At 44.8% G+C, this 12,500-nt stretch overlaps 1 protein-coding gene across 7 annotated transcripts in view; it reads right to left on the bottom strand.

Annotated features, from left to right (window-relative positions):
* raraa (retinoic acid receptor, alpha a) overlaps positions 1-12,500 on the bottom strand; it is a 220,865-nt gene that overhangs the window by 132,694 nt on the left and 75,671 nt on the right. The window lies entirely within an intron of this gene.

The following is a 12,500-nucleotide window of genomic DNA, read 5'->3' as shown; positions in this document are numbered from 1 at the left end:
ATAGGGTCAGGAAGGCTCAGGGTTTTTCAGCGTGTGCATGTTGTGCGTGTTGAGTGAACACGACCTGCTGCCAGAGTATGTGAGCACACAGTACAGTACATGCCCCCGACCCGGGCTGACCTTTGTATTCCAATTTCCTGTGTACCTTTTAAATGGTGTGTTTATATTTATATTTGTTATTGTGCAAGTGATTATTTTTTGTGGCCGCGTGACGTGTGTGAGTGACGTGTGTGTGTGTGTGTGTGTGTGTGTGTGTGTGTGTGTGTGTGTGTGTGTGTGTGGAGTAGTGTGGTGGAATTCGGTAGAGACTGGAGAGGACATTGTTTTTTGGGTCCGAATGAAGGCATATGGCCACAGGCGACATGCCGCATGACCTTCCTGCGATTCTAACCTGCGTCACATGGGCAAACTTCTGGTCCTCGGAAATAATCCACCGCGGAGGGATTAAGAAAAGACATAAACCAACCACGCAAACACATTTCGACAGTAAATCTGTGAACACACACGCGTAAACACAACAGATGGGACAGGGTCATTAATATGGTTCATGACCGCCATGACATATTGTGTATGTGTGTGTGTACAGGATGTGTATGTGCATGTGTGCCAAATGTGTTTGAAGGCATGCTTGCATTTATGCACGATACACATCAGTACAATGGAACTAATGTAGCATATACTCATTTACTGGTATCACAATGAAAACTCACTTTTTATGGTTTGAAAGAAAAAATAACATGACCTTTTCTTTTTTTACACTTTTCTTTTCTAAATATTGTCGCTGTCAGGAGGAAACCATTTTTTTAGTTTTAGATTTTTTTCTTCATAAATCAATGGTATTGAACACTTTACGTCTATGTGTTGGTTAAAACAATATTGAACCAATGGAAAGCGCTTTGGACAAAACCTCTTAACGACCATCAAAATGTCTGCTAAAGCACCACCTCTCCCCCTCTCATGCATATAATTAAAATGTATTATTATTATTATTATTATTAGTAGTAGTAGTAGTAGTAATTGACAATATTTAAAATCGAAATACCAACTTTGATGAGGCAGTATTGCATTGTTATAAAAATATATGGTTTTCTTAATTTCCTGAGTTTCTCCCCGACAGCAGAGATATACATTTAAAATCAGTAGTATTTTGCCACTTGAGGGTCCACAGGTTGAGAACCGGTGCATTAAAGCTCTTGTACGGACCGGGAAACAGAATGCATTTGGAACATATACCGGTACAGTGCGAGGGCAAGTATCTGACTGTCACTCACTTCAAGTAAATGATCATAAATGTCATTCAGAAGTCAGAAGTCAGTCACACACCACAACAAGGACTACACTGTTGAATCGTGTAACATAGTGTATAGGATGCGTAGGGGAAGCATGACAATGTCGATCACACGGACAAACAACGTTTGGACACCGGATATCCTCGTACACGTCTACTTCGTGTCGGCCAAGCATGACTTGCTCGCCGTCGAACAAGAAAGCGCGATGAATGTTGCCCGCTCAAATAGGACACAGCCGCTGCACACATGCACGTGCACCCCACCACCACAAACACACGTACACACACACACACACACACACACACACACGTATATGACCAGGGTGATGCTGGGAGGTGTATCAAGCATATAGCCGCTGCTCCCGCTTTCTTGCAGTCATAAAACTCCCATTTAAAAATGCATGGACGGCCATAAGCTGCCAGGCCTATCCATTAAGTGTATTACACTGTAGCCTCCTATAGCTGCTGATGGCCACTACTGAACTGAACTGCTGACATGCATCAGCAAACAGACATGCAGAGAGAGAGAGAGAGAGAGAGAGAGAGAGAAACAGATGAAGGGAGATGGAGAGAGAGGAGAGGTAGCAGGAGGCGGGTGTCGTAGTGCTGGTGAGACAATTCCATTCATTTGTCCTCTTGCCATGCTGTGTCATTCTGAAGACAGTTATTCAGAATTGTGTGTGCATGTGCTTGTGTGTGCGTGTGCGCGTGCATGCACGTGTGCGCGTGCGTGTTAAAGCAGTTTAATTCCGGACGTACAGTAAGTGTGTGGTTATGAGTTAAACATTTTGCATACAGTAAGTGCGTGCACGTGTACAACTGTATGAATGATCAAATCACATACTTGTATGCGCGTGCGTGCGTGTGTACTGTATGTGTGTCTGTGGTGGAGGTGAAAAGTAATTGATTGGAGTGTTTCTAGGAGCTTTTTCCCAGCGTCCTCCGGGGCTCACAAGATGACTATTGATTGGCTAATTGATTGATTGGCATCCAGGAGACAGTGAGTCAACAACATCATCAGTCTTCATATGGACTCAGGCGCTTTATCGCACCCCCCCCCCTCCTCCTCCTCTGATTCCCTTCTTCCTCTCTCTCCACCTCCTCCTCCTCTCGGCTTCTCTCTCCGTTTTCTCCGTGTCCCTCCCCCTTTTCTGTGCAAAGTTGACAGCCTATGTGATCAGTTTGTGGCTGAAAGCGCATGCGTTCACAAGCACTTGCGCGTGGGCGTAGACACACACACACACACACACACACACACACACACACACACACACACACACACACACACACACACACACACACACACACACACACACACACACACACACACACACACACACACACACACACACACACACACACACACACACACACACACACACACACACACACACACACACACACACACACACACACACACCATAAAGGGGGGAGATACATTCAGGGAGTCAGTGACACGGATACTGATATACAGTACATTATACAATGGAACTGTGGAATGGTTTGTAGAAAAGCAAGTCTTCATACTGTAAAACAAAATGGTTTATAGAAATGTAAGACTATCTTGTGACACATAATGGTTCATAGAAAAGGGAGGATACTGCACTACATAATGCTTTATGTATAAAAGCAAGGCTACATACAGTAATACCTGGCTACCTAACAGTATTGTGAGCAGCAGTTTATACAGTAGCATTGCTACAGTACCTGTAAAATGTTGTATGATGCTACTTCTAAGTAACTATCTGCAATCGACCATGTCCAACTGAATGGAGACGTCAACTTTGCATGCTTTGCAGAAGAAATTACATTTTTTTATAATCTTTCACAACACGAGGTTCAGGATTAATCCAGAGATTTCTGGTGATCCTGTGGAGGGATGTTTTAGTGCTCTGCTGCTGAGGACAACCTGACTGAAATTCATCACATGTATGCTTTCTGAGAGAGAGATTGTTAGAGAGCTTGGCACCAGCGGAGGTAATAATTGGTCTGTAGATAGAGTGCGAAATACCTTCACACTGGACACAAAATAATTCCTTTAAATTGCACCAGACATTCATGCATTCTCAACCATCCACAGCGACCAAAGCACTGACATACACAGAGAGAGAGAGAGAGAGAGACAGAGAGAGAGAGAGAGAGAGAGAGAGAGAGAGAGAGAGAAAGAAAGAAAGAAAGAGAGAGAGAGAGAGAGAGAGAGAGAGAGAGAGAGAGAGAGAGAGAGAGAGAGAGAGAAAGAGTGGTTGAATGAAGGGAGAAAGAGAGAGAGAAAAAATATAGAAAAGAGGCGAGACAAAGAAAGACGGAGACAAAAAGAAAGTGAGACAGGATGAAAGCGGAGGATGAAAGCTGACAACAATAAACGGCATGATTTCCCACCATAATTCTTTAGCACGCAACAACACAGGGCAACACATCCATAAATTTGTCTTCGCTTTTATGACTGCTCAGCTTTCACCAAAATGCATCCAAACAATAAAAGCAGTCTTAAATCTCTCATCGTGACAAACTGGGCCACCTGTATGGGCCCCCTAGAGACACACAGGAACTATGTAGGTAGTTAACCTGCTGTCACGTTTTATTTCATTCATTTATATGCCTGTCAACAATGCAAAAATGCTCTTTTTCCACTGTCTCCAGAGTGATCCAAACATGTCATAAACAACACGGCTGACATTGCAAAGCGCCTAACGAGGATATGACATGCAGGATTCATTAGGTTGGCCTGCCGGGGTATTCATGACTACTGAGTTTTTAGAATACGACTTAAACACCCCAAAAGTTGTCGATTAGCCAATAAATCGCAGGAGATTTATTCATCCAATACAAATGCTGCAAGCCTTGAATCCAACCAGTATTCAATACAACAACCTGGGGGTGTCATAGATTGGCTCTGAGAGGCTGTTTACAAATGAGCTGTGCGTGTGCGATCTGCATGGGTAGCAGAGTGGCTCTCAGCCTCAGCCTGATGGCCTCCAAAGTCTAATAGGGATATCCCTTTGGCTTAGTGGTGGTGATAAGATGTTGGCTTTCCATGCGGGAGACCAGGGTTCGATTCCCGGGTGTTACACATGGATCATAGCAGACCTACAAGGTCACAACGCATCGCAGATGGGACACGTGAGCTTGTGGATCTGCTATTATCGATGCGCAACACCATCATATTATGGGTCATAGGTACAGTACAACAGAGAGACTACTGTCTTGAAGGGAATTATGTTTATTGCGTCTGCAGGTCGCATTTACTATGAAAATGTTCATTTCCCGTTAGTTAGTCCGTCACCCCAGGCATCAGGGCTCCAGACTAAGGGGGTCGCTACGTCCCGGGGACTATAAAATATCTATTTGGGACTTCAAATGTATCTCAGCTAGGACAGTTTCTGGGCTAGAGGAGTTTTGCACTGAAAATGTGCATATCGTGCGCACTTCAGCTTGGCAGCCTAATAACTCTATTACTGCAGAGAGAAACCTGTAAAACAGGCGCAGCAGTCTGTAATCTACTCATGTATAGCAGTCAGAAAAATGCTCATGCTGCGTTATTTGAAGAGGGAAAAATAATAATAATAATAAAAGGAGGGAGAAGAACTGTCAGAGACAGACCATTCACGCAGGCCCAGCGCTCCCTGCAGCACAAGGAGATGTACCCGATCCCTTTTCCACATAAGAAACTTTCATATGACAGCCGCCAAAAGTTATATATGTAAGGAAACTGTCGCAAATTAACAGTATACATGAAACAGTGGCTCTCAACAGCCTGTGGACAGTGGATGTTGTGGTGGATGCATCCTGTTGTTGGTAAGTTATAAGATCCATAAAAAGATATCACACACCAAACACTGGGGGTGTTACCCTAACACCCCACAATATCAACTTCGACCCGCAAGTGAGAATCTCACAGTGGGCAAGTTGATGCTGTGCCCTGTGTCAGCCGGCCTGTGTCTGACTTTCTGACACACAGACTGTACGTCAGTGAAAAACTAAGATTAAACCAGACACCCAAATCACACCGATAAATCTGTGGAGTTTTCAGTGCCACACACGCAGACGTGTACATCAAAAAACTATTACCTAAATATGTGCTTTTACTGAAATATTAACTTAGAAACATGGATTTCTTTATTCTTTATTATGCAAAGTAATGAAAATCTCATTACTTTGCACATTCAGAAATGCAACTCGTTGCAAAATGTTTGGTTAACCCCTCTGGGGCTGATCTAAAGATTCTAAGAAGGCATTTACTTCAAGGATGAATGCATTAATATCAAGGATATTTATGATACCTTGATACTGTATTATGATTCCTTGATACCTATTATGATTCCTTGCCACCTTCTAAACTTTATGTTTATGTTTATTTTAGATCCCCATTAGTCACGGCCTCAGCAGAGACTATTCTTCCTGGGGTCAAATTAATTATATTAATAATTTTGCAAATATTAAAATAATAATTAAAGAGCAAATAGCCTATACAGTATGCACATTCATGTACATACCAAGGACAAAAACAATTATCTTAAATTGCGAAAGTTATGCATTAAAAATATACCTTAAAGTACACTACATACAAAATCAATAGAATATATACCATGAAAACCTGGTGATTAATGTTAAATGTTGTGAAGTCTATTCCAGTAAGTGATTGCCCTATACATAACAGTTTGAGCTGGGTGAAAGCACCTCTCATAGCTTGCCTGGTGCCGTAGTTGTGACTATCACTTGCAAGCAACAGCTGAGATGACTATAGGTTTATGTGATGTATACTGTAGATGTTTTTAAAAAACAGAATCAAACAACAAGCTAGTCTCTAGTCTCATCTACCTTCACCCATGACAATTCATTATTTCAATGCCGGTCCTAAATGAGCAATGTAGAGCTAGTCTCGCAGCTCTATTTTGGGTCAGCTGGATTTTATTTAGTTCTTGTTTTGATGCATTGGACCAGATTACTGGGCAATAGTCAAGATGTGTCAAGACAAGTTATTGTATAACTTGCTTCGTGGTTGAGTTAATTAAAAAATTGGCACTCCTCCTTATGATTGAAATACAATAGATTAAGTCTTTCATCTATTGTAACTCCCAGCAATCGGGCCTCCTTAACTTGTTCAATGTGAGCTCCATCCAAAGAAACACTTAATCTGTGTTCCTTTCTCTGAGCATGGTTTGAGCAAATAACAAGACATTTGGTTTTTCGAAATATTAAGTTTCATCTTATTTTCAGTAACCCATTTAGAAAACTGCATGACCTCATCTTGTAATAATACTGCTGAGTTCTGTGCCATTCTCTGCATAAGCATACTGTATATTGTTGTGTATCCGCATAAATCGCACAGCAAGCATTCTTTAAACTATATGGCATATCATTTAGAAATATTGAGTACTTTAGAAGGTGGCAAGGAATCATAATAGGTATCAAGGTTTATCAGTTATTTAAAGACTTCCAGCATTGCTTTAGAATCTAAAGCAATGCCCATGTTCAACAACAGCCGACAAGTTACGTCCACTTCGGTCGTTAGAAGGCTATGATGCCTTGTGATTACATGCACACACAGTTTGAAATACAAGATCAGCTTCACTCTGTTTGTGAGCCGTTTGTCATTAATAATGCACCATTGTTGGATAAGATACTGTTTAAAGTTGAATAGGAACACTAGTAGGAGTGCATCCTACCAAACTGTGCATGTACTCTGCAACAGGAATGAGTAAAGCATGACTTCAATGGTGACTGCTACTGTACCACCCAGTGCCACTGGACATCGTGTTTCCAATCTAACTTGTTATACTATTATACTACCATAATAAGTGTTGATAACTAACAAAATAATGTATTAACGGAGTAGTTCACCCACAAAATGACATTTTTTCTATCGATTACTTAAACAATGGAGACTTGAATTCATGGATTAGTTTTTGTTTGTCGCATTCCTTTTTTTTAAAGATGCTTTTGCGGCTTACGCCTTTTATTGGTTTTTGAAGGGACAGACAGTAGGCTGACAGGAAACGGGAGAGAGATGGGGGAAGACATGCAGTAAAGGGCCCTGTCGAACCCGCGGCACACTGCGACTGGATCACCAGTCGGGTGCCCAGACGGTTACGCCACCGCCTGGGCCGTTTGTCGCATTCCTAAGGCAATCATTTGATGACCAGCAGTGGTTCCCCCAGGAGGAAGTTGCTTTGGAAAGGAAGACTGTAAATCTCGGTTGGAACTGTTACCCCCGCGACCCGATTCTGGATAAGCGGTTGAAGATGGATGAATGAATTGATGGATGGATGAGCAGCAGGTTGGCACGGTTGCTGTCCAAGGCTGTCCAATAAAAGAAAGGTCAGAGGACTGACCATCACAAGGACCAGATGTGTCCATCAACAGCAAAATACACAGTCGCAGCATCCTTGAGACCAGACAATGACCCTGCCAAATGCCATAACCACTTAGGCTATATCCATTACTTTGTGGGATGACGCATAGTGAAGATAGTCGATCTACAAACTGACACAACATGTCACAATACGGTGCGTTGTGAGCTTTGTAGATCTATTTGAGCTATTTTAGAAAATTGTGAAAATGTTGTAATTTTCAGCCATTAACAAATAGTCTACATCTATTTCTATCTATCTAGCTACAGTATCTACCTACCTACCTACCTACCTACTAGCATTATGTTGTTTTGCGTTTTTCTGGGGGTTTCCTTTCAACTTCATACTGTAGCAGCTTATTCATACAAACAGCCCATATAAAATAACACATGAAAAAGCCTCCAGGATGGCAGTCTAATAACTCTATCGACCCGACCTGCAGAGCTAAGTAACACCAGAGCGTGTAAAGCTACACCTATCACTTTAATGGAGCAGATGGCTCCAGCTCAGACAATAGGAATCACTAGCCGATGAAAGATAATGATATATAGCCTGCGTTTGAAGAGGTGAGTGACTCTGAAGCGGTAACACGGCCTGTTTAATGTGCCATATTACTAAAGCTCTGTCACCATTTATTAGGAGCTGATTTACAACAGCCCCTTTCCGAGGAGCTAAATGATATATGCAAAAACGCCACCAGTGGCATCCGTCCTCCTAATGAACTAAATCTGATACACTTACACAACAGGAATTAATAGCCAATGACCCGGGTTCCCCAATCTGATGTGCTGAAAGACGTGTGAGCGCGTGCGAGGCTGCAACCCCATCCCTTTTAATGGACGAGATTGCTAAAGCTTAGACAGCAGGAACTGATAGTCCAATGTGAAATAATGAGCTAGGCCCAATCGGGCCCAGCGAGAGGTGAGTGACACTTGGGGGATGAAGCCGTGACATCTTGAATGGAGGTCTGCCAGTGGGACAGATCAGTTGTTGTCTGTGGGGTGGAAGCCATCTGAAGCCTGCTAATAGCAGCCTGCTGGCAGTCCAACATTAACCTTGAAAACAGCCAGGGGGACTGTATTAGCCCTGCTGACCTCACTCACTCACTCTCTCTCACACACACACACACAAGCACGCATGCACGTACGCACGCACGCGCACGCATGCACATTGCATTCTCTAGTAGGTACATGTACGTATGACTGAAGATGTTCCATGTCTCTATTATGTGTACGTGGAGGTGTGTATATGTCTGTGCATGTATGTGTGTCTTTCTGGAGGCTTAATCATTCATGAGTGTATATGGAAGCCGATTGTGTATGTGGGTATACGTATACTGTGTGTGTGTGTGTGTGTGTGTGTGTGTGTGTGTGTGTGTGTGTGTGTGTGTGTGTGTGTGTGTGTGTGTGTGTGTGTTGCGTGCGTGCGTGTGTGCGTGCGTGCGGGGATGAATCTGTGTCTTTGTCCATGTGTGGGGTGGCTGATTGCATTTGTGTGTGTGTGTGTGTGTGTGTGTGTGTGTGTGTGTGTCTTATGAGTACCGTCGGTGGGATTGGATCCGTCCATCATAGGTTGCTGTGATTCCACACAGGCCTGTCTGATCAGAGCTGAACCCTCCCTACTGCCCCCAGGCCTGATACCTCATATACTGTATAGGACCCTAATAGCACTGGCTCACTTCATCCTGTGTGTCTACTCATTAGATGGGAAACAGCATCATTCACATATGTGTATACAGTATGCCACCGCCGGGCACTAAACCTCTTCTCTCCATGTTTTAACTATTCGTTTTTTTGTTGTTGTTTTGTACACAAAATATCCAAAGTAGTAGATCTACAAGCGTGAAGCGATGCGCTAGCCCCTCCTGTGTCCAGCTTTGAGGGTTTTAAACTCAAACATTGTCCCAACACAAACATTGGATGCCATTGACAATGAGTGGCCAGCTTTGAGTGTTAACATTGGCTAAACACAAACCCTGAAGACAAAAGTGAGGAGGCAAATTGTGATTGGCCAGAATGAGATGATGATAATAGCACCCATCACTTCACACAGGTGTGATCGTGTGTGTGTGTGTGTGTGTGTGTGTGTGTGTGTGTGTGTGTGTGTGTGTGTGTGTGTGTGTGCGTGCGTGCGTGCGTGTGCGCGTGTGAGCGCGTGTATTTGCAAGGGCACATGTAAAACTGCAACCGACTGCAAATCAACAACACAAATCTTCTAATCCTCATTTAGTTTTCCCATCATGTCATTCTCTGCAGCGCACTGAGCTTTGATCAAACAGGGGAATCACATTTGGGCCTCCTTTCATGTGGCAAAGCACAGAAACAACAACAATCCGTTGGCTTTTGTTTTTAGCTTGCCTAACGTTGGAGTAATGAGAGCCCATGAGTACAAAGCTCCACTCAAAGGGAATACTTTTATTCTTTTATTACACATCTGTCCCTCGCTATACCAAAACACTAAATCCTGAATCAAGGAGTTGACTGATGCCATCCATCGCAGTGGCATTTCAGAAACAGAGGGGTGGGGGTGTTATGTTTTGAGAGGGTCAGGTCGCATTGCATTGTATTGTATATTGGCACAGGCGACAATAGCTATCATGTGTTAAGACGTGACTGGGCAGACCTCTCTCTGCCCATGTGTTTCCAGTCAGCCTTCCCTGGCAGAGAGAGACAGAGACGGATCGAGGCGGAGAGCGATGGAGTGAGAGAATGGAGGGAACAGTAAAACAAAGAAGCATTTCTCAAATAAAACGGCATGGACGGCTCCCTGGGAGCGAGAGGTTTCAGTACAAAGGCAACACTGACCTAAATAATATTCTGCCGCTGACGACAAGGAAGCCACAGCTAGCGTTTGGGGAGAGCGCTTCCAATGTTTTGAGAGAGTGAGCACTGACAAAATCTTCTGTGGTGGTGGTGACGGTAGCTGGGATGGACAGGGTGGGGGCACAAGACAACAGCATGGATTTGGATTTCACGTGCTGTCATTAAAACAGACTGCGTGGACTGTTTACAATGTGGCGCCTGTGTGTAGCCTGTCCTGTCTTGTGCGTTGTGTTCACACTTGCCCATGCATGCTCGTGAGCTCTGACTGAGTCCTCACATTACCTCGGACGTCCTCACATGCACCGAGCCCTGTGCTGCAGCCTGCAGGAAAAGGGCTAGCTTTTGTGCATTCGTGCATGAGTGACCAGAACATCGCGTGCGGGCGGCTACGGTGTTCTTAAAACGCATCATGTTCCCTCCATCCGCTCTGTAGCCCATTTCTCAAAGTATTTTTAGACCGGGCCGTTGACAGAAATCGTGAAACTGCGGTAATCGCTTCTTGTCAAAAGGTGCTAAGAGAAGCTTGCTGGAGACGGCTGCTAAGAACCACGTCGAATCCACTGCCATCCAGAACAGCCAAGACACTACAGTGGTGAGGGGTGGGGGGGGGGGGGGGGTCTTAATTTGGAACTGGACGAGGAGCTAAAGGGGCTGCTGAGAGGAGAGGAGGATGACTAATGGAAAGCGAGAGAACCAGAGAGAGAGAGAGCGAGAGAGAGAGAGAGAGAGAAAGATAGAGAGAGAGATTGGTGGATGAAGACTTGTGGAGGAGGGTTTGCTCTGCCACCAGATGGGGAGGGTTGACATGCAAATGAAGCCGTCGGGCCAGGCTGCAATATTAGGTTAGGCTGGGACGTCGTTCATTTTGCTGCTGGAAGGTGGCGGTTGGCAGTTGGCGGTGTGGTGCAGGAGGTGGAGGTATATCGGGCAGGCTCAAGCGATGATAGATGGAAGTCTGAACTTTAATCAGAATGGTGCCCGGAGCATTTTCAGGGAGGTAAACAGGTTAATCAGTCACCCAGTGCCCCCCCCACCCCCCCGCCCCAACCTCCCCCCACTTTTCCCTCGTCACGTGGCCAGCTCCTGACACCCCCCTGCGCACTCGCCATCCGTCTATTTCCCATCAGCGCCTTGGTGCTCCCCCTCCCCCCTCCCCGCAACACCCACCCCGCCACACCATAAGACCATAAACCATATCCCCGCTATCATATGACGGCGAAGAGCACATCAAGGCCTCCCCGCCACCCTATTCAATATCCCATAGCATCATCTACCATAAAGCTATGAGGTATACTGTAGGAGGGAAGGCATTAGGGAAACAAAAGACCTCTCCGTACGCTGCCGTCCACAAGCATTATCACCCCAACCGCCGTGATGCTTCCAGAGAGCCAGATAAGCCTGTTATTGCTCCATTACCGCCTCTATCCTTCACCAAAAAACTTTCAAGCAAAATCAACCGTCCCACCGCCCCCATCATGATGCCAAAATCCAATAAGTGAGCAAGGGGTAGAAATGGAGGGAGTGCAGGCCTACCATTCTCCTTTGTTACCGCTGACCACAGCTATTTATGCAGTGAAAATGTCTCCCTTCCTAATGCCTCCCCCATAAGCCGCCCTGTGTAAACGCTTGAGCAACGCGCTGAGCCGCGCCAAAATGACGGTATTCCTGACCACCGCGTAGTTTTAACTCGCCTGCCGTCGCCCAAAAGGGAACCAGAAACCTCTGGTTGAAAACTGCTTTCCGCGTTCCCATTCATCTCACACCAGGCTCCATCTCCGAGAGAAATTAAATAAACGTTAACAATCAACGCTAACGACACCACACCACATCTAGAGAGAGAGAGAGAGAGAGCGAGAGACATAGAGGACATTACATAAGGCTTTAGCATCGTTGGTGTGAAGAGGCCTTGTCCACCAGTCTGAAATTACCCCACGGTGCATCATTCTGCGACCACATCGTTGGGACTCTTGGAGGCGAGGTCATGCGGTGCTGTCTGGGATCCCAGCCACAGTGCTTTAGCAATAAAAGAAAACTGCCGTT

This window comes from Protomyctophum bolini (genome assembly GCF_963924005.1).
Source record: "Protomyctophum bolini genome assembly, chromosome: 18".
NCBI lineage: Eukaryota > Metazoa > Chordata > Actinopteri > Myctophiformes > Myctophidae > Protomyctophum > Protomyctophum bolini.
Note: the sequence above shows the minus strand (reverse complement) of the source record. Positions and strands in the feature narration are given on the sequence as shown.